At 40.5% G+C, this 27063-nt stretch overlaps 1 long non-coding RNA gene across 1 annotated transcript in view; it reads left to right on the top strand.

Moving 5' to 3' along the window:
• The window catches only part of LOC135297528 (uncharacterized), a 59726-nt gene extending 52708 nt beyond the window's left edge, over window positions 1-7018 (top strand). Inside the window, exon 2 of the long non-coding RNA XR_010359495.1 lies at window positions 5729-7018. This is a non-coding gene — a long non-coding RNA (uncharacterized LOC135297528). The remainder of the gene's footprint in view (window positions 1-5728) is intronic.
• The last annotated feature ends 20045 nt before the right edge of the window (window positions 7019-27063 follow it).

The following is a 27063-nucleotide window of genomic DNA, read 5'->3' as shown; positions in this document are numbered from 1 at the left end:
TTAGCTGAGATATGCTGCTCTTTACAACAAAAACCTCCTGTAACCAGAGCCTTATGTATCTTAGAAGGTGGCAGAAAGAGCCTGTAAAATTAATTTTGTAGAAAATATTTTATTTGATGAGTAGTAATATTTATAGAAAATATCATAACATGTTTATTTTGAAAAGGTTAACTGAAATTCTGAACTCCTAAATGCAAAGGATTTAATTGTCCACTGGCTCCTAAAGCCTTTTCCCTCAGATTTCTGAAAATCTCATTCTAACTCATTACTTTCACAGTAATATAGATTTTTTTGCACATTCATGGTTTAAAATGGATTGAGTTTAACAGGATACTGAGTAGAAGTTTTTTCTTTGTACATTCTAGCAGTGAAAAGTAGCTAAAAAAAGTAGTTCCTTTTATGAAAGCTCTTCAGACATGCTTCACAGTCAATAAATATTTTCTAGAAAGAAAAGAGCTCAAATGCTCTGAACAAATTTACCTACACAAGGTGAATAAAAAAGTACTGATTTTTTAATTAATAAGTTAGGCAATATATAGAAATTACATAAAATAATGTAATAAAAATTTCAGTAGATTTTTTTCTTGGCAATTATGCAATAGGTTGCCTGTGCATGCAACCTTTGCACCAGCAGGGCACACATTCATATTTCCTTGGGATAAAAATGTGGAGTGAGCAACCACTACCAAATGAAGTGTGAATTTACCCCCAGTTTCTGCAATTGTTTTTCCTGGGAACTTCACCAGAAACCTGTTTTGTTTAAATTTACCAGGTACAGTTATATCTTCCCCACATTCAGCGTTGCATAACACTGACTTTTCAAACACTCAGAAATAGTACTCTTGACCTCTAAAAGGGAGGAGAAGATGGGGCTGGTAAAATTTTGAGCCATATGCCATTGGCATAAACCCAGAGAAGGGTCGTGTATGGCTGTGCACTGATGAAGTCTGAAGACTGGTGCAAAGGAACACCATGGACTATTTTGGCTGTATATATTGCTTGGTTTTATCACAACCAATAAAAAATAGTCTTAAAAATGTTGGGCCAATGTGTATCTCTATGTGTTGGTAATACTGCTGAAGTCATACAAGATACACTGAGAAAAGGGAGACATGCAGGGAATTCTTGAATTTCTCCTAAAGTAATAGTGGTGATCCCCTTGAAATCTGAAGTCTGACATATCAAGTTTTGTGCTATTCCCTTATTTTTAAACATAATGGATATATGACATGACATTTCACTTGCTTTTTACTATAATCGTGTCATCTGTGTTGGCATGGACATCATTATTTTGACACAAGTTCCAGATGATTTGCTGTAAGAATTCTGCTGGTTTTAGTTGTAATAGGGAAAATAGATGCCATACAAATCATAGGAGGCTGATTTTATAATTCTCCCTCACCCCAGATCTGTTCATTTAATTAATGGCCGAAAGTGATGACTTTCACTTGTTGTATGTGGAAGGTGAGTTTTAAATACATAGGGATTGCTGGGTGTGAATCTCTGTACTTAGATCTACCTGTAAACCAGAGAGATAAAGTTAACATTTGGTTTATTTATCTATATGTGCCAGTAATGTAATTAATGCTTCCTTGCACTAAAAAGGAAGCAAAATGATGAGAGATGATATACAAGCATTCAAATATATTTGTTCATGTAGCAAACATTCTGCCTGCATTCTCCAAAACTACATTTCTATTTGGTCCTGTATTTTACTCCAACATCATTACTTCTGGACACCATCACCTGCATCAAAAATGGCACAAAGTTACCTCTAGAAATATCAGTTTAAACCAGCAGTTCTCTAAACATCCTTTCTTGTCCTATGTAATGGTTTGACCATCACCAAACCAAAACTGCGACTAGTCTCAGGCACACACTAAGTCTCCAGTCATGCTTCATAAAACTTGGAAGTAATATTAATTGGAATGGGCCAAAAACCATGCAAGGGACTTTTTGACAATGTCATGGTTGTGGTAGTTATGTTCTCCCACCAGGAATCTTCTTTGGATGCATTTTATTTGGCAGTAGATATGCAGCCCCTCATTCCACAATCTGATTCTTCCAGGAGGACTCTCTGTGTCCAGAGTCAGCAGGGTCTGTGCCTGGGTGGCAGACCCCTGTTGCTGGCTGACCTACAAGCCTGGCCCTCAGGGGTTTCAAGAAGAGCCCAGTGCCTGAATAATCCCAGAAACAAGAGCACTCTGCACAGCAGGGCTGCCCCAGGCAGGCATTTGTGACTTTTAGAGTAGTGGGAATTTCTCACCTCTCTCCCAGCTTTCATAGCTTTGTAGATATTTGCAATCACAGGCATTCTGCCTTCATTATTTTGCAAATTCACAGGTCATTCTTAAGAGAAATTTGTGAGAATCTGCATGAAGAGGTGGCATCAACAAACCTGTGACAGTAGCAGAGATGATAAATCCCAGCTAGAAGTGATGAAGAGAAGAAAGGGAAGATGCCTACTGCAAAAGCAAAACTGCTAGCTTGGACAAGACAGGGTTAGAAAGCATCTTCTGTGCATTTCTGTCTTTTTATTATTTGCTTATAAGCAGTTTTAGATCAGGGAACTGTGAGCCTCTCCTTGCTCATCATGAATCAAGAGACTAAAGGTCAACAGGTAAATTTGCAAAACATTTTCACAGGCTGAATTGGTGTGATTAATAGTGGTTAGTGTATGGGAATAGAAAGAGGTTCTAGCAGCAGTTTTCCCACTAAGGAAGGATAGAGAATGAATCCAGGAAAAATACTCAAGATATTTTTTCTTTACTGATATGATGCTCTTTACCTTCCTCTTCATTTTATGGAAATACAAATACTGAATTTTAAAATATTTTGCTAGAAATACATTGAATGTAAGAGGTAAATAAAGACAGAAATGGGAACAGAGTACGGTGGATAAGAAAGACGGAGAACAAGAAACGATATGTAGAAACCTCTCATATAAATGAAAATTTACAAACATGAACTTAGATTCATGGCAGTTTCTATAACTTTAAACAGTAATGTCTATATCATGAGCAATATCTGATCTCTGTAATGCAAACCAAATGATCTTAATATCAAGAGGAATGTTTCTGGACTTCAAACTTTTATGCATTAATTTTGTTTCAGTGCTGCTTCTAACTTGAACAGATGTGATGATGGACTTTGTGCATTTACTAATCCATTATGGTCTAATATCCAAGAATTATATTATTTCAAAATTGCCAAATTCAGCCTAAGAAATGTCAGATTAAATTGTAGAGACTAATCTTGATTCTCTTTCTTGGCCATATTTACCACCAGCATGGAAATTCTGTGAAGCCCATGAAAATATAGGAAGTAAATTATTTTTGATTAACAAATGGGTAGTGTCTTAGTCAAGTCCTAGAAAATGCCCTGAGAGTATTTAAGCAGATGTTAATTACTTTTTGTTTTAGTTGGCTTTTCCTTGGCAGTTCTCATGGTCGCTATTCCCATTATATCATGTGCATTGCAGAAAAAATATTTGCAAAACTGTACAAGTAGGAAGATATCACTACCACACCATTAACGTGCTGTTTTACAGTGTGCATTCCAGAGCCGAGTAGGAATGTCTCTCAGGGGATTTAATCAGAAATTCCTGTAGCCTCCTCTCTGCCACCCTTCTCTGCTCTGATTTGGGCAAAGTCTGGCACAGGCAATCTCCTGCTGTGTTAGGCCGCTAGTCTCAGCATCCTCTTTGGTGCCAGTTTATTTAAGGGGTGATGAATTAGGCACTGTTAATGCCTGTATACCCTAGCAAATTAGAATCCAAGTCTCTATTGCATGATTTTAAGATTGATGCAAGTCAGAAGTATTCACTGTTATATGAATATGTATTTTTTTTCTTACTGTCTGCAAAGCCCTTTTTAAAAACCCTGCTTCGTTTTCATTATTGTTGGGCAGTATTTTCACTTTTTTAGTGTAGCAAAGGATTTCTTTTACTATTTTAATTAGTGTAAAAACTGCCTACTTCCCAAGAAGATACTAGGCCAGAGCTGTATGCCTGGGTGATATATTCCAGATAGACACAAGCTGTGCCATCATTTTAGCCAGTCACTCTATTAGTGAGTCTACATTAAACTTGGTCCTGTACCATTAAGAAAGCTAACTGGATGAAAAATAAATCTGCAAGCCAAAACCAGTTCCAAAAGTTATGAAAGAAAGCAACTGACACTTGCAGCTGATTGCTGTTTATGTTGGTATAACAAGAGGCACAGCAGCACAATCCCAGGGCCTGGCCTGTGAAGATAGGGTAGAAAACACCTCCTCTGATGCAGAGAGTGCACAAAGCAGAAGGTGCAAAAGCATGTGCTGCATAGAAGCAAAAAGCTGACTGTGGGGTTGAGTGTTGTGGGAGTGATGGGAGGAGATCTCCATAAGTGTCCAGGCAGTTTATATGCCACTAATTCCAGCTACCTGTTCTGGGTCCAGAGAAATGGAAAGGGAGTTGGGTGAGAATTTTGTTGTTTCAGGTCCCTCTTCTGAGTCTGATTTTCATTGAGGTTGTGCTTGTTCTTTGCTGCCTGGTGGGCAGGATTTATCAGCACAGCAAGCCAGCAAGGGGAGCATCACCTTTGGTGGCTAGTAGCAGGGCTCCAGGAGTTCCAGTTGGGAATGTTTGCATGGAAGGCCCTCCACCACCTCTTGGGATCTTCCTGCTGAATAACCACTGCATAAAAGTCTCCTGCAGCATCAGTAACCCTGGTTTTATGAGAAGAAAATGAAGTCCTTTTGTACACAGCTGTGCCCTTGCTCAGAGCTGTAGTGCTGCCAGTGGTGCAGACAGCAGGTAGTTACCTGGCAGGAGGAGTTTGAGCACTGGAAACGAGATGGTTCAGATGAAATAATGAGCTACGTATTCCAAAGGGGCCACTGATTTTGGATGCCCTACTTTTTAGGTGTTGAGATGTGTAATCTCTTAGTAAAATTCACAGAGGGGTTAGAAGCTTCCACTGAAGTGAAAATGAGTACTCCTTTCTGCATTGCTTTGCACAAAAGGAAAATAACAGGAGGAGTCTATGGCTATTTGAGAGATGAATGTTTAAAACCAGAAGAACATTTTTACCATAGCAAAAAAGACACATAATCACTGCAGGAGTGCTGAGATTAAAAAGGAAAAAAAAAGGATGGTGAAACATTTGTGGGGAATTAAATATTCTGAGCTAAATCACATTATAGCTAATAAAATTAGTAATTATTAATAAATTATTAATTCTTAAATACTACTGCGACTTACCACTGGAAAAGTCAATTTATGGCTCTGTATTTAGTGAGCCTGTTATGCCCTATAGCAGCAGATAACCACTAATGTATATAGATCATCATCTGTGTATGCTGCAAGCGGTTCTGCAGTTTGGAGAGGTACTGACTGTTTTCCCAAAATGCTCAGTATGGGGCTGAGTTCCACCCATGGCTTTCTCTGTGCGTGCAAGGAGCTGCAATGCAGTCTTTTAGAGCCCAGATTACTCATTTAGGATGCGTGTGTGCTACACGTGCCACTATGCTGACCTTTCCCATCCCTTCTTTCTGTTTCATTTGGCTTAAGCAGAGAATATCCTTGGGGTTTGTCTGCTCTGTCAGTCAAACAAGGGTACAAGGCTGCTTTTACATGTAGATTTGCCCACTTTTCCTGTTGCTTTTTTTCAGAAGTATTGCTTAGGTGCAGCCTGACAGCTGTTCCTGGGGGTATATATAGTTCCATGTATTTTGTTCTGTATTGCAGGCTGTCCTCAGCCCGGATGAGTTGGACATGGACAGAACACAGGAATGTGCTGTCAGAGAGAGCTGTCCTTCCAAGAACAACATGGCCCTGAGTGATGCCCAGAACTCTGAAGCATAATATATTTGTCCAGGATCTTGTTTTTTTTTCTGTTGAGTTTTTTTTCTCAACCTGACATCATGGATGGTGGCAGAAGGTTGCCAGAAATACTTCAAAAAAGGGGATCAGAGCTACAGCTCACTTTTTTTAGGTATCTGTGCTGTAGATATTGAAGAGCTTGCCCCAATCTGCACCACTGCATCTTTGCCTTGGTCCTGCAGCAGGACTCTAATGAAACATTGCATGATTGAGAAGATTAGACATATGTCCAGATAGCTGAACTGCACAAAGATGGATGACAGGTCTAAATATAGTATGTTAATGCACTGCATCACCATTGTGTGTAAAGTATGTGTGTAATACACATGTATAATTAAATTAGCTGATTGCAGAAGCAATACCTTTGACACTCCAGTGCTGTGTGCTTGTCATAGAAACGTGATTTCAATTGCCAGCTCAATGCTTTGTCAGGTGGGTTTTATTTGACAAGCTCTTCTCAGACAACTTATTCTTAATAAATAGCTGAACATGAAAAGAAAGTTTCTTGTTCTCAGCAAGGTGGACCTAAGGAACTTGTTACTCTCCAATGGAATTTCAAAAGGAATTAAATAATACAATACCAGATTTCTGTAAAACTCTTTTATCCACACTCAGGGTGATGAACATCTTTATAGATCAGGATAGCAAAACTTGGGTATAGTGTAGTTAAATTATGGGGTGGCGTTGCTGTAGCCCAGTGTAGCCAGGCTGTAAATGGTGCCTTTTCATCTGATTGGAAGAATTGCTCAGTTTTCTCTACCTGTTGAATCTGCATTGTGTTTGAGAACAGCACTAAGTGCTAACAACTTTTAAATTCTGCAAGGGCTTACACTGAGCCTTTATTTTCCTTCATTGTTTAGGAATGGGTTACTTAGCATTATCTTTTGTATTCTAAACTACTGGTAAGAAAATAAAAGTGTAATCAGAACCTGGAGCTTAGCATTAGGAGTTTAATGTGCATTGATAGCAATGTATTTGTGTCTCATTTAGTGTCCTGCCATTGAAATATGCCCATTTAAAGCTTCCTTTTATTAAGATATCCCCTTGATAATACAGCTAGAGATTACAGGTTATTTGTGACAAATCCTCTGCTAGGTATTGTATATATAGCTATGCCTAAAGTAATTAATATAAAATAGATTTCAAGGGAAAACATTTATGTGTCAACATTTCATTTCATTTCATTTCTTTGCCTTACTGGGAACGGAGAAAGCCATTCTGTTTCTGAAACAAAATACATGTGGTGCATGGATTACCATTTTGGGGAATGCTGAGCAATCCGTAAACCTGGGTACACACACTGTAATTGCTTCCAAAAAAAGAATGACTATGGCATGGAGCTGTATTAAGTAATGGATCAATTAAGCTATTTTTCCTTTTTTCCCCCCCTGATGTTTACTATATATAAGGAGCATACTTTAAAAGTGATTTTTACTTTTCCCTAATTTAAACATGCAGTTGTTGTAGATATAAAAATAAGACCCAAAATATTCCTTTTCTAAAATAGGACTGATACTTCAGTCCCAAAAACATTTTGAGGTGATTAAGGCTCCATGGTAATTTTTGCCTTGATATGTCTTTTATTGACACATAAACATTATTACTCCTGAACACAGTCATTGCGCAAGAATGCTTTACTGGGTTGATTATATTATCTAATTCCTAGAAAGAGTAAATTTTAAATTATTATATCTGCTTAAGCCTAACTTGTACATGGGGGTAAGGAGTTTCTCATATTTTAGGCAGATTTATATTATACCCATATAATCTAGTAAAAAATAATGGGTATAATGCAAAAAAGAATACAAAGCTATGGAAACAATATAAGAAATATTAATCTCACCATCTTCCATTAAGATATGAAATCTACTGTGAGTATCATGGAATGTCATGATCCAAAACCTATGGAGAACAGAAGAGACCAATCAGGTCAAGGCAAATTAGGTACAAGTAGATATTTTTCTTTTTTTCTTTTCTTTTTTTTTTTTTTTGGTATTGATTTTCATTGTTTAAAATGGACTTGCTGAGAGAAGTAAGTTGGTAGTTGTTAATTTCCTGAGTAACAGGTCTACCACAGTTGACACTCATGGAATCTTTTGCTGTTCACAGCTTGGCATCTGTGGAAGGGAGAGAGACATTGCTGTATTTTTTGAACTCCCAGTGACAGCATTTTGAAGCATTGTTTTTGCCTCCATGAATGTTGAGTTCCCACCTTGGTGGGAGAGCAGGGCACTTTGAGAGAAGATGAATCCCTCCAATATGATGTGAAGTTTAGTGCACAGATATCCTATACTTATGGGATCCTACACATGGATATGTTAGTGTGGGAGCATACAATACTTTGGATATTGCTGAAAACAGCAAGCTAAATCTCCACTTACTACATTTACTTTCAGGAGCTGAGAATGTGGTTTTTTGCTTGAGGAATGTAAAAACTCACAAAAGCAGAGGCCACCACAGCTATGTGCACAGGCTCTGTGGGTAATGGCTGTGCTGTGCTGGTTCTGGGCAGGCGTTGGTTTTACCAGAAGCTGAAGATAAAACTCTTGAGTTTCTCTATTAAAATGCAATCAGAGATGAGTCATCAACCTTGTTTTTCTTGTTAGGAGCTATTTACGTTGTGCTTGGTACAGCTGCTCTGTCTACAGTTGATGCCAAGCACAGTGTCAGAGCTGCCAGCTCTGTTGGGTCAGAAAAGGACAAATTACGGACCAGAACAACTGGTTTTGTAAAGCGGAAAATTGGACTTGCAAAAGACCGTTCATTGATCTGGTTTGAGCAGGGAAAGACATTTGATAGAAAGGTCTGAGTGAGGATCTGTCTGTGCTTGGCAAGAGTGTGGAAATGGGTGTATGGTTTCCCACATTCCTCCAAGTAAAGTGGTACTTCTACCCTGTCCGTAACTTGCTCTGGCACCCTCACCACCAACCCCATCTTCCTTCTGGCCATGACCATGGTGTTTGAACTTGTGGGCTTCCAGAAGCTTCCTTCATGAGAATTGTTTTCTTGTAAGCAGTTGCCTGACCTCAAAAAACTGAGAGGAAACTGTGAAATGTTTTACGAGAAACCTCTTATATCTCTTTTACTGAGATGTATGGCTTCAATGCTGAATGTCTTATTTAGTTGACTCAGCATTTCCATTAAACTAAGAAGGATAGGAGCAGCTTCTTAAGAAATATTTGCAAGTTTTTTTGGTTCCATGGGAATTCTGTTGACAGCCATTCTTTTAATTCCTTAAAAAAGGATAAGCCTTTACCAACATCTCCTGTGGCAAAAACTGCCTCAGTCTGGTTGTGTATTGCATCCATGCTTGACTATCCCTTTTAATTTCCCTTCCTTTAGGAGATATTTTTCCCTTGGCAATGCTTAATTGAAACCTCTCAACTCTGCAAGACAAAATTGAAAGTTTATCAGAGTTCTCAAAGTGCTGATGTTATTTTGGACTCTTGTTTATTATGATCAAATAGTTTTGTACTCTTCATAGTTTGCTTTGCTTTACCTGCATAATGCTGTATTGTCTAAGGCAGTTGATAGGTGGTGGCTTGTAAGCAGGTCTAACTGGCCTGAATGCTCCATTTACCTTAATATTCCATGCTACTAAGCTCTTTATCCCTGCTCTGACCTGCCTATTTACAGAAAAAGTTGGGTTGTTTTTGAAAACCCTTCTTGCATTTTAAAAAATGAGCTTGTGGGTTCTTACCTGGTTTAACTTAGAGAATTAGGAAAATAAAAAAGGGTCTGCAAAATAAATCAGGGACAATTATGTCCCTGATTTTTCCATAGGCCTGCCATGGAAAACCAAGGAGCTCTGAAGTGGAATGCTGTGTTATTCCTGATTGTGGAGCTAGTGCAGATTTATATCTGGGGATGTGAGGTTCTTCAAGAAGCAGAGTGGCCTATGGCATGAATTTGTATCCTCATAAACTCTCCCTGTCTTTGGCAGTGAATTTGAAGGCAGCATTTCCACAGTGGGTGAGGGCTACTGAAGCTATTTTCAGCTGTGCAGATATTGCTGCTGCTTTTCTGTGCTACTCTGATGGATGCACAGAACGCTGATTGTGTCCAACAGCATCTGTGTGTACTGGGAGGTGCAGTTTTGCCCTCACCCATGGTGGGAGTAAGAGTACTGATGCTTGTTGGCTTGAACTTGGTTCTTGGATGTTAGATACTATTTAGAAACGTTTCCAGGGGTTTGCTTGTTGAAAACTAGAGCTGAAGGGGGCTGTGGGCACAGATCTGTGATAACAGAAGCTGGGTCTGCTTAAAAATTTACAAGAGGCGAGCGTGTGTCTGTTAGCCTGCACTTCTGTCCTTGGTGCACCATTCTGGAGATGCTGCAAGGCCATATGAGCCATGCAGGAATTAAGCTTTGGTGCAGATTAATTTCCTGTAGTGTCTACTTATTTTTAAAACAAGATCAGCTTGATCTAGAGAACTGTTTCTTACCTTGTGTATAAAGGAGGACTTTGGGGCTAGTTTTGCTTACTTGGCATCCTCCGAGTGCCCAGCTGAGTGCATGCCAGGTGAAGAGACCTCCTCTTGGATGTCTGGAGCAGCAGCCAGGTGGTGGCAGAGGTGCCACTGCAGCCCTCTGCTCTCTCCTGACCTGGCTGTAATCTCCATTCACAGAGCTGGCTGATAGAATGCATACTGGGAGTCCTTGTGATATCCCTGATTCCCACCAGCTCTGCTAAGCAAGCTGTGCAGGCCAAATTATCAGCTCATAAAATCCTAAAGAAGTGGCTCTTCTTAGGTTTTTGAGGGACGGGATGGTCCTACACATCCCAGCTATGTGTATACTACACCAGGAGAGAGGATTTTTTTGCCCCGACCAATAAGGAACTCTGAAAATAATTTCCATCATGCAAACTGGCAAGCTGGAGTACGTTTATATAAGAGAAATTATTAGAGTAATTTATGCTTATATATTTTTTCAAGCAAAGCATCATCATCATCATGTTTTCCCCAATTTACAGGTGAAGTTGAGGCAGTGAGAGGTGAAAAGACTTGCTGCAGGGTCAGAGTCAAATCTGCTTCCTTTGAAGTGCAGTCCAAAAGGAAAAAAAGAGTTTCAGAACTTCCATTTTATATGTTTTTCTCTATTCCTGATTTCTGCAGGATTCACATGCCTCAGTGTTGTGAAAGTTTACTTTTCCTTGAGATGTTAAATGCAGGTTTTTCTGATTAAGGTAGTAGTGTGGCGTGTTAAAGCAACATTCGCAGGGTTTTCCTGCAGCTGCAATTGAGTGTGTCTAAACAAGTCCTGAACCAAATGGTCACCTGTAATTATGTTACAGCATCACTGCTGAACCACCCTTCTAGGCCAGGAAACAAACCCCTCATAGTTCTCTTTTTTTCCTTTCTGGAAGAAAGAAAAACATAATTTTGAATACTGTGCCAGTGGCATGTGAGTCTACAGTGAAAAGTCTTGTGGCTTGTTTTTTTTTCCTTTTTTGGTTCCTTGATGTCATGGATTTCAAGTGGCTTTCCCAGGGGTCAGCTGGTTTCTTCTCAGGGAAGGAGAGGTTGGGATGGAAGGAGGTATAGACTGGAATACTACCCTTGTTCCAGCTCTTTCTGCATCGCTCAGAAAGTAAGATAAAATGACAAAAAGTAGCTATGGTCTACTTGTATTGGTCTAAATTAAAGGTAAATGTGGTTCAGTGTTAGATCTGCTGCTTTGGATTCAGCTTTGATTATAAAGACCAGAATGGCAGGAACAGTGGATTGCATCATGCTAAATACAAGTCAGATAGGTAATGTCAGATAGGTAATGTCAAATATCTCTGCAGTGAAGCTTTTCTGATTAATAATGGAGTAACACTAATTTACAGCAGCTGCAGACTTCTACTCAAAAATTAACCAAAGTGCTTATTCATTGCTGTTGGCTACATATCAAAAATGATGTTGAAAAGGAAACAGATCAGTAGCAGAAAACATAGATAACAATAATACTCTGCAACAGGGAAAAATACAAAAGTAATGAAAATGGTAATAAATGCAGTTCACAGCTCAGAAAATAGCACTGAGGAACTACTGTGTAATTAATAAAATTCACAAGATGTCAATCAAGTAAACAATCTGGTTTGGGGCAGATTGAAAATAAGGGGCTAAATTCTGTCTTTAGCTGCTCATATGTGGTTTTGTCTCCAAGGCAGGATTTGCTTTATAATCTATGCGTGAATAACAACACAAAACAAGAGAAAGGATATTTTAATGATAGCCACAAATGGCAGACATGAGGCAAATCTGCTAGATTTAGCTCCAGCTTTAATTGAGAAGGTTGGTCTTGCATAACAGCAGCAGAGTGAGCTGCCAATCCTTGGACCTATCCTCTAATAAAATATCATTGTTAACTGGTAGCCCTGATGAAAACAGCATCAGTTTCTGGCCAGAGAATCATGAGCAGTTGATTGCCCAGACATAATGGTAACAATTACCACTAATGCTGTGTTGCAGCAGTTTTAGAGGACACAGCAGCATAAGAAAGATGTTCAAATGCCTGTGAAGAAAATATTACATTGGTCTTGCCCATAAAAACTTGATTAGCAAAGAAATCCTTAAAAATGTTGGATTTTTGAAGTAGGTTAAGAAAATGAATGGAGAAATGCTTGTCTAAGTTCATCTCACCCTACGAAAGGCAAGAACATGCCTTTGTCTTCCAAATAGAGTAAATTATAGTGGATGAAGATCATGAGACTGCTTTTCTGAGATCTTTGGTAAGATTAAAATTGCACATCTAAGATGATAATGTCAGTAGTGAAAGTGGTTAATGAAAAGGATGTTACTAAGACAAAGGGCTGCAGGGCCAGATTCTTCCCTCAAGGCATGGCAGTGTAGTTAAGTGTGTGGAGTAGCTTTCATTTGGCATCCTTTGGCCTTGAGAAACTGTGGAGGCCACAATAATTAGAATGTCTTAACAATTTGGGTTTGATACTAGTGGTAAAATTGTCAAAGGACATGACTAAGGCATTGAACCATTAACGTAAGTGGAAAATGGAAACCAGCTTTTGGCCTGCAAGCATCCCTTTGGCAAGAACTCCACAGATGACAGTCTCAGGGTACCCTTTTGTCTCCAAAATCCAGACATCTTGTTTTCTGGGACAAGGAGATCACTACCAAAGCCAGTAAGGGATAGTCAGAGATTTTTTGGGGCAAAAATCCTATTCCCATCTGAAGTGATGCAAACATGACATTTGTTTGTTTTCCTTCAAAATTGTATAAGTTTTGGTTGCTTTCTAAGGAGCTGAGAGTCATTTAGATACAAGATTATGAACATGCAGCCTGGGAAGAGGGCTGAAGTTTCTGTTGCACTGAATTCCACATGTAAAACACAGAAAAATGAGTGTGTACAAAGTTAAGAACAGAAATAGATTTTTGTCCAGAAAATCTGTTACTCTTATTTGTTCTGCTGATTTTGATAGGGATGTCCTGAGCTCCTAGTCCCAGAAAACAAAATGCCTATATATTGGAGAAGAGAGGATCCTGTATGCCAGATGAGTGTGGAGCCTGTGCAAGGACAAACTTCATGGGGATTTATAGTTCAACCACACAGAAATGTAGGGACTTAGTGGCACATCTGTCTTTGCCTGAATCCTCACTGGCAGGTCTATCTTTAAAGCACATTTAAAACTCTTCTGTTGCAGATACCCCACAACCTCCTCACCCATAACTTGTTCTAATGACTTTTTATAGCAAAGGAAATGAGTGTTCTTCTTTAGTCTTCTCTATCAGTTAATTTACTTTGATAAGTCTTGATTTAAATCTCATATTGGTTTTTTTTTTGCCCTTCCATGGCATCTTTACACATGTTTTTTAATACCTTTTGCTAAGTTGTGGTGGAGAAGAGGACAAAGTGCTTCAGTAAGGCTCTTTCTGTACTGAGACAAGGGGAATAACAATGTGTATCTTCTTGTACTCACTATGCTCCTGTTAGTACCTCTCAGAAAGGCACTTGCTGTTTATGGACTAAACGAATAATGCTGTTTTGCTCTTCCATAGAGGAGATACTGTGTCTCCAAAGCCTCACAATAGTCAAAATCCATCATATCTATAGCTTTTCCATGCTCCACAAAGCCAGTTATCCCATAAGAGAAGTTAATGAGGTTGGTCTGATAGGATCTGCTCTTGACAAATCGAAGTTGTCTGTTTCCTTTTGGCTTATTATGCTTCAGGGGATTAAAAACTGATTATTAATCATTTATCCCAGTATCTTTCCAGGTGTCAGTGTAATGCTACCTTGTCTACAAATCTCCAGATTCCTGTTTTCCACTTTTTAAAGCTGCTCACTTTTATTTGTCTCTGCTCAGGCTTCTGGGACATGACTATTCTCAGTGAGTTGTTGAAGACAGTCACTAATAGTATGGAGGTTGTTCTTGCAAGTTGCTTAAGCACTCCAGGATGAGTTTCATCAGGCCCTACTGATTTGAATTAATCTGATTTATTTAAATATCCTGCTCTATCCGTCCTCTCACTTGTGTATCTCCTCTTCCTCAAGCTAATTGTGCTAAGCATTTTCTTCTAAGGTAGAAGCATAGATGGTGTTAAACACTTCATCCTTCTGTGTCTGTCCTTATCTGCCTCCACTTCCTTTCAGTCTTTTATTATTGCCTTTATCTAGAGCTTTTTCCTAAGCCTGAGCAATCTGTGATTCATTTAGTGCTGTAACTTCTCAAGGTTTATTCCAGGCCAACACTTGGCTTGTTTCACACATCTGCTGGTGTGTTTAGCCCATGTCCATTCAGAGAGCAGACTGATTTAAATTGTGTCTCTGGTGCAAATGCACTCACTGAGCAGGCAGTCTAGTGTTTTTCTCTCCTCTGCTGGTGTGCAATTTATACAGTTTGATATACTGGACTTCCTGTGCCTCTTTGAAAATTGTACCCGAGGCCAGTGGATTGTCTAAGACGCAGTTGGTATTTCTGGCTTGGCCTGCTTATTTTCTTTTGTGCACAAAGGCAGCAAGATGGAAATATGGAATGGGAATTCACAGCTGAATACAAGAAGTCTGTAGTTTTCAGAACTGTGTTCAGGCTGCCATATAATAGGGATACTGGGGAATGGCATTATCTTCTCCATCAGCCTGAAATCCAGAAAAGATGAATTCTTCCAGCTGCTACTGGGACAACTTAGAACTCTCTATGAAGGAAAGACTTTTATATAGGAAGGATTGGCCTACTGCTTGTGAAATCTTAAATAGCAACGACCTACAGAGGGATCTCTTTGCACCAAGATTTTTGCAGTTGTAATAGTATAGTAATTTTATGTGTCTTGAAAAGGCTGGGAGATATCTTACAGGATAGCTTATGAAATACTTAAACCTCTGTGGCTGTGCAGTAGAGCTTTGGGAAACTGCATCCCAGTGATGAGAGTTCTGTGGAAGGAGAGGTTCAGTTTGTTATTTGCCAGAAAGGTGAGAGGTGTTCCAAGGCTGTTAGCAGCTTCTGAAAGAACTCAGCCAAGCTGCTGCATCAGGATTTGTTCAGAGGACCATACTGGTCCCTGGGCTTCCTCTGGGTTTTTCCTGAGCTCATTTGCTCTGCTCTGCCTCCCTCTGCTCCAGCCCTGTGGGAATGGCAGAGGAGCTGCTCCTCTGGCACTGGGATGTGACACCACTTTGGACTTGCTCTGACACAATTGCCTTGTGGGATCAGGAATTCCTAGGAGACCTGCTTCTTTTCTGATGTGAGCAACTGCTCACTAGATGAAATGAAATACACATATACACATATGGTATTCCCCCATTGCAGCAGGAGGTGTGCAGGAGTCTTTGATAACAGTAACTTTTGGAGTTGATTTTTTTTTTCCTCCTGGGGTGTTCTAAGCCACCACAGTTCTTGTGGGACCTGCAAGGATTTGACACCCCTGGATACTGGGGCTTTTGCTGTGTAAAATACACAAATATTAATTCAAGAGTTGATTCAAAAGTTGCTCTCTCAGGAAGGAGGCTTTATGGAGGTATTACTGCTTGGGTTTATTTGGTCTGGAAGCATTGCCTGGAGGGCTGGATCAGTGCTCAGGAGTCTGCATGTGTAGGTAACAGCAAGAGACTTCACTGCAGCACAGGAGAGAGAATAAGGCCCATTAAATACAACACATTTCTAACAGCAGTGTTATTATGTACCTGAAGTGTTGACAGTAAAAGAGAATAGAATCCCCTTTTATTTTTAAACCTGCAACAGATTAGGAGACAAATCTATATGCAGCTGTATCAATTTGTTACTTCCATTTTGCTTTGTAAAGGCAATTTTGATTGCAGAGCTGTCCTGTGCCATGCTATAGCCTCCACTGAGACTTCATGTTGCACTGAATCAGCAGGCTGTCAAGCCTTGAGAATCATCCACTCAGACAAGGCTTTCACTAACAGATAACTACTTCGTAGCCAAGAAAATTCTGTTTCTTAGGAATCTGTTAAAGTCATGCATTGAAACTGAGAGAGGGAGTAGCATCTACATGTCTGCCTCACATCAGCAACGCTTGTGCACAAGAAAAATAAAAATTACTGGCTTAGTTATTAAAAAATGTCTCTGTCTTGCAGCAAGTAATTGGGAGACCCAAAAAAAAGCTTAGGAATCAACTGGAAAAATCTTCCAAACTGGAGTGTTTCAGAAAGGACTGCTCAGGCTCCTTGGGTGTTTTGTAGGACACAGGTGTTATTTTCAGGTATCTAGCATGTAAAATTTCATCTCTGGCAAAGGATGCCATGGAAGTCTGAGCTCAGGGAGTGACTCACAATGCAAATTTAAATAAGGATGTCTAGAGCTGAAAGGCAGTGTGTGTAAAGGAAGGTGTGGAAGCTGTGTGAGACCAGAGACATGCTTGTGGGATTCGGCTCCTGCAAGGTCAGAAGTTGCTTAGGTTATACTGAAAAATAGGTAGGGACTGAGTTTTTAAGTCGAAATTGATAAAAAATGAAAAAGTTAATGCAGAGTGCTGCATCAACCATGTGCTGTTGTGGCTTTGTGTCAAATTCAGACCAAATTCAGACCAAATCTCAATTGGAAACTAAATGCTATCTAATATTTGCATTTGAAGCATTGTTTTCTGTTGCCTTATGTCTTCTGGAATGTTTTTTTGTGCATCTGTGATGGACGAATTCTTCAGACCTCAAAAATCTCCCTATACATCACATGACAGGCAGCAAACCACCACAGATGCAGTCTTGCTGCATTGGTGGGGGATTGTTTTTAGGAGGAAGCAGTTTTAGTGAGATAGTCTGGGTATTTTTTGGTTTAAAATGGTAATGGGTGATGCACTCTAGAGAGCATAAATGCATTTTGAACAAGAAAAATGCCTGATCTGCAGAGGGACCTGAGACACTTTCTTCCTTCCCTTCTCTGGAAGCCTCTCTGCTCACACGTGTGGTGGTGAGGGCTCTCTGCACTGCTTTGCAGAGGTCCTGCTGCAGGTGGATGAGATGCAGCTCCTTTAAGGAACTGAGGCATTTAAAAGTTCACTAAATATTTAAGCATCTTGCCACAAAAGCATGAATTTCTACTCCCTAGTTGTACTCTTTGCATGGCATTGGTTGACCTGAGAAAGAGAAGCCTGGAGACCTGGTTCTGTCAAAATCTGTGTTTCTGAGTGAAATGAGCACAGAACCATGGTGATGAGTAGTCTTGCAGGGAATTTCAGCTCTTCCTCCTCCTAAATCTACTTTGGTCCTTGACATTTGGACAGTTGTGGTTTTGTTTTCTTTAAATTCCTAGGCAGGAAAGGACAAGGACAGAGCAAAATATGCAAGCACCCACTTGATTAAACACTTGATTTAGTCTGTGTAAACCTTTTGTCTTAGTAAAACATCTATTTGGAAACTTTGATAGCTTACAATGTGAGAACATGAATTCAGGGCTCTGGATGAGGTTTTGAAAATGGCTGGGGAGATGCACAGGCTGAGAGGTGCATTTCAGACCTGTGAAATGTCTTCCAGCGTCACCCCAAGGGGTGCCAGCTCGCAATTTGTGAGCATCACTAAGGTAGTTTCCCAGCAGTGATGAAGTATGCTCAAGTATATGAATAAGATGGAGTCAGATAAATAATTTAAAGAACCCCGCTTTACCAGTTCACAGCAGTGGTGAAACCATGAAACACAAAGGTATTTTCCATCATATTTCCTAGCATTTTCTTTATTGTTAACACTCCCATACATCTGTGAACAAATATATTAATAAATACAATAGCATTGAAAATTTTGCTCATGTACAATTATATCAGCTGGATATTATATATGCTGGATAGTCAGTATAGTTACAAAGTCCCTACAGAAAGTCTCTACTAGCAGTTAGCACTGTTATCACTTTGTCCCAAGCATGTAATAATTTCCAGCACTAGATTTACAGAATTCTCTTTCCAAGCCAGAAGAAAGTAGTCAGACTAATGAGACAATGTGAAAATGGATGTTGCTCCCCACTGAACCAATGCTGTGGAAACACATGCCTGATGTACTGCTGAAAGGGAAAAAAAATCTCTGGCACTTAAATGAACAGAAGAATTGTTATTTTGGAGCTCTCAGAGCCTTTTGGCTCTGACCTTTCTGAAGGTCTCATTATGCACCTTCAGAAATAAAAGCAGGACTGAAACTGCCATGATTAGAAAACTCTGGATGATTTAAGAGATGATTGGTAATTGCTTGTGTGCGTGTAAAGACGTTTCACACATTTTGTACAAAATTAGATTATTTTTAATAAATTAAGAAGGATGCCTGGCACTGGGAGCCAGGTGCACTGGCTTCATCACTCTGCCTGAAAGAGTGGCTGTAAATCTTACATATCAATTTGTTCCTATAGCATCAGGAGCTGTGCATTTACATCTGTTTGCCCTTTTCCACCTGACAGAAGTAAATCACTGAAGCAACAAGTTTTCTTTGTGTGGTGTTGCTTTAGGATACATGTCTGGAAATCTGTCAGCTGATGGGTTAAATGTTCAGCCATTATTTGATGTATTAATCCATTCTGCAGCTTCCTAAAGGATTGTCTCACTTTTATACTTTAAGGCTTTAGGAACATGTAATAGTTAGGATGGACAGTATTTCAGTAGGTTGTGTAATGCAGTCAGTATGAATTGAAGTTCTATTGTTCCTGATAAATTGCTGTTACTCATTTGGCCGTCTTTCAGGGCACTATTGATCTTTGCCAGCCTCAAAGAATGTGCTGTTCCCAGGTGCATTCCCAGCCTGCCATGCCCACATGGGTCACTGTGGCTTGGAGTGGAGCTGGTGCACACACGGAGCAAAGCTGCAAGCAATTTGGCAAGCCTACACTGGATGCTGTGGACTGTTTGTACTTCCAGTGGTTCAGCTTTAAAGAGAGCAATTCTCTTGTGCAGTCAAGGTTAAAATGAAGGCTATTAATTTCTGAAAAGATCATGGGAACTGGACAAGTGAAGCGAATTGTCCACCGAGGAGTCTATTTTTGTTTTAATAGTGCTCTTTCGGAACAATTTAAACTGAAATCTGAGCAGGCTTGAGGTCTCCATTTTGTAATGGTGAAGGGTAGTGCAGTGCCCTTGGGCTCTGCTCAGCTGCCACCCTTTGTTTTCAATAGTTCCTATCTTTGTGAAAGTGATAACATGGCCCATAATGAGTAAAACTGTCTAAATACTGCCCATGCCCCAAGTAAATGAATACATTGGTCTGGTAGTGGGATCACAGAAGCAAGGGAGTGTCTGAGGCAGGAAGAAACCTCTGGAGATCATCTAGTCTCAAAGCAGCTGACTACAACAGGTTGATTGGAAGGTGTTCAGCTGGGCTTTGAGTATCTCCAGGCATGGAGGCTCCACAGGCTCTCTGGACAACCCGTGCCAGAGTTGATGCTCCAATTCCTTCATTTTTGTGCTGGTCTCTCTCCAGTGTGTCCTTGTCTCTCTGGTCCTGGGAAGCTCAGTCCCTGCTTCCACGCATTGCATGTGACTTTTTTATGTTTTTGTTGGGATCTCCTTGTGCATCCATGTAGACCTTTTGAAAGCTCCTTTTCTTGACTCACTGCAAGGCTGTCCTTGGTTTTGGAAAACATGGTCTTTGAAATTCCCACATGAAAAGTCCCTCATTCCCAGCTGTGAAGCAGAATTTACCTTAGCAGCTTCACCTAATTTGCAAGACTACTATTTCCCCTTGTGCAGGAACCACCTGCATGTTTTGCTGGTATTTTTCAAGAAACCTTAATGAAACAAGGCAGACAACTGACATTGTATTCTAGCTCTGTGGTGACTGGTCTATTCTAAAGGTTTAGAATAAAATATTATTGCCTCATTTTTCCAAAGGCAAAATGAATAGCCTGTTCGATGTCACGACTTTTCACATAGCTAAAAAATTATTAAGGGTTTGGATTCTGCACTTTTTTCCCTGTCAGATACTGGATTATTTTCTCAATTTTTTTTATCAGCCTCTGTTTAAGCTGTATTGGCACAGCAAGCCTCCATTTAAAATTTGTAGTGTGTCCTTTCCACTTAAGTACTCTGCTAAAATTTCCATATCAGTGAGATTCTTCATGGGGATACTACATTTTATGGAGCTGCAGAATAATTTGGGTTGGTTAAAGGCACCTTTAAATCCCACCTAGTCCAACCCCCCTTCAGTGAGCAGGGACATCTTCAACCAGACAAGGTTGCTCAGAGCCCCACAAACCTGACCTTGAATGCTCCCAGGGATTGTGCACCCAGCACCTCTCTGACCAAACTGTTCTGGTGGTTCAGCATCCTCATTGTAACAACATTTCTCCCTTGCATCTTGTCTGAATCTACCCTCTTAATACATAATAAGATGCTGAGAAATAAAGAAAAATTAAAACACCTCTGCAGGGTGTTAGGGTCTTTGAGGGGGTCACTACAGAAGAAGGACTAAGCATTTCTGTTGTGCTCTCTCAGGATCCCAACACAGAGCCAAAATGTGCTATGGATGATGATTAATTGCACTTGCTCACTCCCATTCAAGCTGCCTCCTGCCTATTGAGCTCTGAGAATTTGTTTATATGTTACATTTTCACCATTTGAAAGCAAGCTTTAATAGGTGCTGCTCAGTGCAGTAAAACATCACATTTGGTTTGTAGTTACTTGTCAAAGGTTTGTTTACAAGAGCTTTATAAATCAGTCTGTCACATAATAACCTTTTCATTGGTAAATCCCCTTCTCCCTGTCAGGGAGCAAGGTGAGATGATAAAAGCTTCCGCAGCACAGTGTATGAATAGAGAGTACATATAAATATCCCCATTAATAGAAAGAAATAATATTTAGGAAAAAATTACAAAATCACAGAATAGGTCAGGTTGGAATGGACCACAGTGGGTCACCTGGTCAAACCTCCCTGCTCAAGCTTTCATTGGAGAGCAACACATGGCATGGCGCAGGAGTGCGTCCAGACAGTCCTTGAACATTCCCAGTGAGGGAAATGTCACACCTTCTCTGGGCAATTTGTTCTAGTGCTTGATCACCTGCAGGTAAGGAATCTCTTCTTTATGCTGAGGTGGAACCTCCTGAGCCTCAGCTCCTGCCCGTTGCCTCTTGTCCCACTGCCACTGAGCAGAGCCTGGTCCGTGCCCCGGCCCCTCCCTGCAGGCCCTGGCAGACATGGATGAGGTTCCTCTCGGTGTCTCCGAGCAGGCCCAGCTCCCCCAAACTCTCCTCAGAGCTGAGGTGTTTCTGTCCCCTCATCATCTTTTAATCATCCTCTGATCATTTGCCTTCATGTCACCCAGGGCACTGCTGGTTCATGGACAGCTTGTTGTCCCCCAGGACCCTCAATCCTTCTCCCCAGACTGCTGTCCAGCAGGTTGGTTCCTAGCCTTAAGCTTAAGAATTTAAATAGAAGTGGGGAAAAAGACTGAAATGAAAATCAGAATATAGGGCAGGGGTTGTATGTGTTCAATCCCCATTGGAAGCTGCAGAATATGTGGGCATTAAGTAGTTCTCTCAATGGTGATATCAGCCTGCCTGAATCTGTGTTACAGAAGTGGGATGGGTGTGTAAAGATTGCCTGAAAAAGCTTCACTTCCTTTCTTGTAGAGGGGCTTCAACTTGAGATACACACAACAAACAGTGTTTTTAATATTTTTTCAATGTTTTGAAAACTGTAATCAAGAGATTACCTGAAAAAAGTGGCACGTTCTCTAAATTGCCAGTGCACAAACTATGTGTTTCTGAAACAGAAAATGCATGTTAACAGACAAGAAGTAAATTCACACTAATAAGAACTAAAGCAGAGCTGCATATTCACAAAAAAAATCCACAAAAACCCCTATATAATTTAGTGTCAGTGGGCAAAATGCCTTCAGGATTCAGTATGTGCATCAATGAGATAAGCAAATAGGAAGTTACTGCTCTTCGATTAATAAAATTTTAATACAAAAGATATAAGAATGAAGACAAGTCAGAACTAGTTATGCATTCATCAGATTGCTTCTGGAGAGGACAACAAAATTAACCTCCTCTTTATTTGATGATAAGCAAACACAAATACATAATTTTCCAGTTCGCAAACCTTCTGTATAAAATGCCATTAGAAAAGAATGCACTTTCAGGTGCATTCATTTTCAGAGGTCTTAGAGGGAGTTCTAAGAAAAAGACACCAAAACAAACCAGCCAGAACCCAGCCTGCCCTGTTGTGTCCTCTGCAAAGCCTCAGGACCAGACAGATGGTTTAATGCACCGCTCTGACTCAAAAGCTCAGCAGAGTAATGACGGAACAGGACAGGCTCTGGGTGGGTTGGGGAGATCCCTCATGGTCAAGCTGTGTTTCTGCAGTGAAGGGCACCACGATAGGATGGTGTGGCCGCAGCCAGCAGCTCCTGTGCAGCTCCTCTGCAGTTTGGCCTGCAAGGAAGGCCATTCCTTTGCATTCTCATCCCACCAGGGAGCACACAGCTCACACAGCCTGGGCACCTGCTCTGATGTGTGGATCCATTGCCAAGTGCAAGCCTGTAACCTTTTGAAATTGCAGTCTCAAATAGTCACAGAAGGCAACCGGGAGCGAAAATTATTTCATTATAGTCCTCGTCTGACTGAATCACTACTGAAATCACTCAGCTTCTCGGCACCATTCTCTGTTATTTCCTTGTTAGCACATGCCACTGCCAGAAGAGAGAGATTATTTATTGCCTTTCAGCACTAAAGAAGAAAGCTAACTGCAGCCACACATCATGGAAAAGGGATTATTTATTGTAACATATATCACATCCTTTGCATTCTGTGAAAATCCCAGTATAAATTTGTTCACTCTGCAATTGTTCACTATTTGGATCCTCTGGATCTTTACATAAGTTGGCTTAGTGTTGCTCGTGTTTCAGGAAATGTGCCTGCAGTTTACAGCACAAATGGGGCTGTAGCAGGGTGCCTGCTTTGTGATTGCACTGTGGTGTGGATATTGCTAAATGGACTTTCATCAAGTCTCCTGGTTCCAGCCTGCCCTTCAGAGCCCAGGGCTGAGTGTGCTGACCTTCCACATATTTATTGTGCTGCTGAATTGGGTTTTGCAGCTGGTGGTAATCCTATAACAGCTAGACTGAAGTACAGTCAGATGTCTGGGGGGGCTTAAATTCAAAGATGTCTAGATTTGTCGGGCACCCATAGATAGATAAACATTTAAGGAAATATTTGCAGCTGAAGCTCTATTTAGATAATTATGATTCCAGTTCTGTATTATAATTCTAAATTATTATAGTGTCATAAGACAACCCATGATCTCTCTATGGACTCATAGACAAAAAATGAGTTTTTGTTACAATTTTCCCTGGAGACATTTTGTACAATTGCTAAACTTTCACTTAACCATAATGTAATAGTTCTGCTCTTAGTGTTGACTCCCAGCCATGACACAGAGGTGTGGGACTGTTACTGACACTAAGGCAATGGACTTGGAAGGGCTCAGCTTTTAGGTTCAGGAAGCCTCTCCTTTCCCATGGGCTGGAGACTATTGCAAGGGTTACAGGGCTCACCCTTTCAGTTATTTCACTGTGACTGAGCAGTGGAATGAAATAACTGATGACCATATTGATCAATTTAAGGCTGGCAGGACAGGCATGCAGGGTGCACTGGATATGTTCTCAGCTCTGTCAGTGGCTACACCTGACACACTGACCAAGGCAGGAAACATTTTTCTGCCCCCTTTTACCCACCACTTTGGGGTTTTACCACAGTAAAACTACTTTGGCAAAGCTGAACTCTACAAGACTGCTAAATGTGTTTGGAAACAGTTGAGGACAACGCATAAAACCCTGCTCTGTAAAGCAAGAAATCTGTTAAGCAGCATCTTGGCAGGATTATATTTGCTCCTGTGATTTCTGACGACTTACTGGATTCTGATTTTCAACCTTGTTTTCTTCTTCCATGGCTATACCTCCTTTTGAAGTGAGTTGTTGTGCTTCTTACCTTGGTACTGACTTGGTGATAAAAGAACAGATGAAGGCAATGACCCTGCCTGGGTGTCTCAGACGTGTGCAATAATCCATGGTGATGCTGAGCATGCCTGGAAGAAGGTCTTCCTCATCCTAGCATTCTCCACTCTGAGGATCTCTGGAGTTGTTTCTGTAAATTAGAAAGGTTAGAAAGCCCTTGAGGTCATGGTACTGCACTGCCTTTGCTAGATACACAGTAAAGTTAAAGAAAATAGCAGGTATATTAAACTTGGTAAATTGTCCAACCTGAGCTCACAGAGCTACTCTGCAGAGGGAAGAAATCTACAGGAGGAAATGGGACTGTTTGCAGAGCTTTAAAACTCTCAGTCAAGCTTTAAAAGTCTCTGTACATCTTTTCTGAAGACTGAGTTTGACAGAATTGAAATCAAAAGTCTGACAGGGATCAAAAGGGTAAGGCTCCATCCAGGTCTACAAGATGCTGATCTGGTCAGTAGAATACATATATATTAGGTTTGGTTTTTTTTTACCAACTTCCCTTTTTCTGTTTAAAAATACATACATTTTGGGAGACACATTTTATCAAATTCCAAAGCTGAGACCAATAGAGATCACAAAGCCTGGTGACAAGGCATTCATTTGGGAAGCACAGCTTTGTTTTCCATTCGCTGCTCCAGTAGACACAGGTACCTGTGACCACAATTCCTGATGGATATGGTGGAGGAGGCCATGTTTTGCAGGAGAAGGGACTTTTGCCTCATGCTGGTGCTGCAGTGGATGCAGGTTCAGCACACCCCACTCCTGCCTGCTTCTCCAACTCTTTCCTTGCCATTTGGCAAGATGCAGGTTGTGCCATGTCCGGGCTGTGCGGTGTGGGAGTGCCCTGGATTCGCAGTCAGGGAATTTATTTTCAGTGTCATTGCTTCTCATCCTGAGCTGGCGTTCCACCCTGTGGTTGTCACTGCTGGTGTTAGGAGTTATCCCAGTGTCAGGAGCAGCTGCACCATTTTCTGGATGAGAAAAGCTCCTTGTAAGTGAGTGCCAGTGAGTCCCCACGCTTGGCATTCAGACCCGCTCTGCTGAGAACGCGCAGCAGCAACCAGCAGAGGAGGGCTGGAAAGTCTGAGAGCAGCTGAATTCACAGCAGGTCACTGCTTTCATTTCTGACAACAGCATGCAAGGAATCAGCAGAGATGGCTTACGAAGCTGCATTTACTTAAAAGAAGAAAGACAAAGGGAGTGGGGTTATAGCCTAGGTAATTCAAATTTACTCCACAAAACATAGTTATTTACTATTAGTTAACCCTAGTAACAATTATTTAGCTGTTCTTTCTCTTTGATAATAAAGAGAAGAAAGTTTTAGAAACTAAATTCTGAAACCAGTCAAAAGCAGGAAGATTTAAAATTATTCACCTGAACAGGCAGCAATTTTAGGGCTTTGTGGTGCTTATTTCTCTTTTTGAAAATCTCCTTTCTTTGGTTTGATCTGAATGTGCTTCATCCTGGCCAAATACTACTTTGAGTCTTCCATAACCCCCAGGTCCTTTTTGTCTTTCAATCCTTTATCTTCCTTTTAAAAAATTTCTTTAATGAAAAAGGTGACAAATGAAAATCAGAAGTCATAAATATCTCCTGATGCCTTTGATAAAATTAATCTTAAATGTGAGGGAATAACAGTATGTGCATGTAGGGATTCCTGCCTGCAGGAATTCTGTGAAGCAGAGTGGAGACTCATCTCTGCTCTGGAAGGATCTGTTGTCAGCTTCAAAAACCACCTTACGTCCACAAAGAAAAGTTGGGAATGTGGAAAGGAACTTGGAAACATCCACAATGGAACAGTGTGTGCCTGAGCTGAAGCTAGAACCTGTGGATCCTCTTGCTGTATAGTCATTAATTTTTACACCTTGTGCAGGATCCCTCCAAGTGTTTTGGTTGGGAAAGTCTTTCTATCTTGAACTTCTTCAGTGAAATGTTCAAGAGAAAGAGCATAACACATGGACTTCCACTTCCAACTGAGTTAATCCCTAAGTAGATTTCAGACAGGATTGTTAAGATATGATTGTTGATTCAAAATGTGTGAGTGAATTTCTTTCTTAACATTTCTCATGGTTAATGTACTAAAAATGTGTGTATTGAAGCAAAGAGAGGAATTTGGGTCTGAAAGCTGTACTGAAATCAGGTTTTAATATAATGATAGCCTGGCAAAAAGGTATAATTTGCCATGAATATTGTGTCCTTTAAATATATGAATATATTTCTAAAACCAGTCTTCCTCCAGTGAGTCCAACCAGTCTTCGTTTCACTGAGAGCTTGATATTCAGCAGCACTTCAAAAGTTCACGATTGGATTCCTCTGTCCTTTCTTGTCTCCATTTGTTTTTCCCTTTAACTAAGAGAGGAATCATTTTGCCTACTTAACAGCAGAGCAGTGAAGTACTGCTTCAGTGTGTAGTCTGTGCTGAAGAAAGGGTTGCTATAAAGGCATTCCTGATGATAGCAATTCCTTCTGTTTGCACACTTGGAGTTGGGAAGAGAGTGCCTTTTTTGGTAGACCATATGTTTAGTAAGTAAATGACCTTGATCTTTTGGTTGGGAGAACATCGTTCAAGCTCGTGAGCAGCATGTGACTCATGAGCTGTTGTTTCTCCTCTGAGTTTGACTCCTGGCAAACTCATTGCTGAAGGTCTCCTTGGAATGCCAGACCTCTCCTATGAAATGCCATGCACACTGTAGCAGCCATGGAATGATGATGTGCTCTGACATGCACTCCTCCATCTGAAGTGGTACCTCGATGTTGAAGGTTACCATCAGCAGTTTGTTCTGTATGCTGGTTTTGATCCCTTTGGAGAGACACGAAAATAGC

Source organism: Passer domesticus, chromosome 3 (genome assembly GCF_036417665.1).
Source record: "Passer domesticus isolate bPasDom1 chromosome 3, bPasDom1.hap1, whole genome shotgun sequence".
Taxonomy (NCBI): Eukaryota; Metazoa; Chordata; class Aves; order Passeriformes; family Passeridae; genus Passer; species Passer domesticus.
The sequence above is the reverse complement of the archived record's forward strand: the minus strand, read 5'-3'. Positions and strand labels throughout refer to the sequence as shown.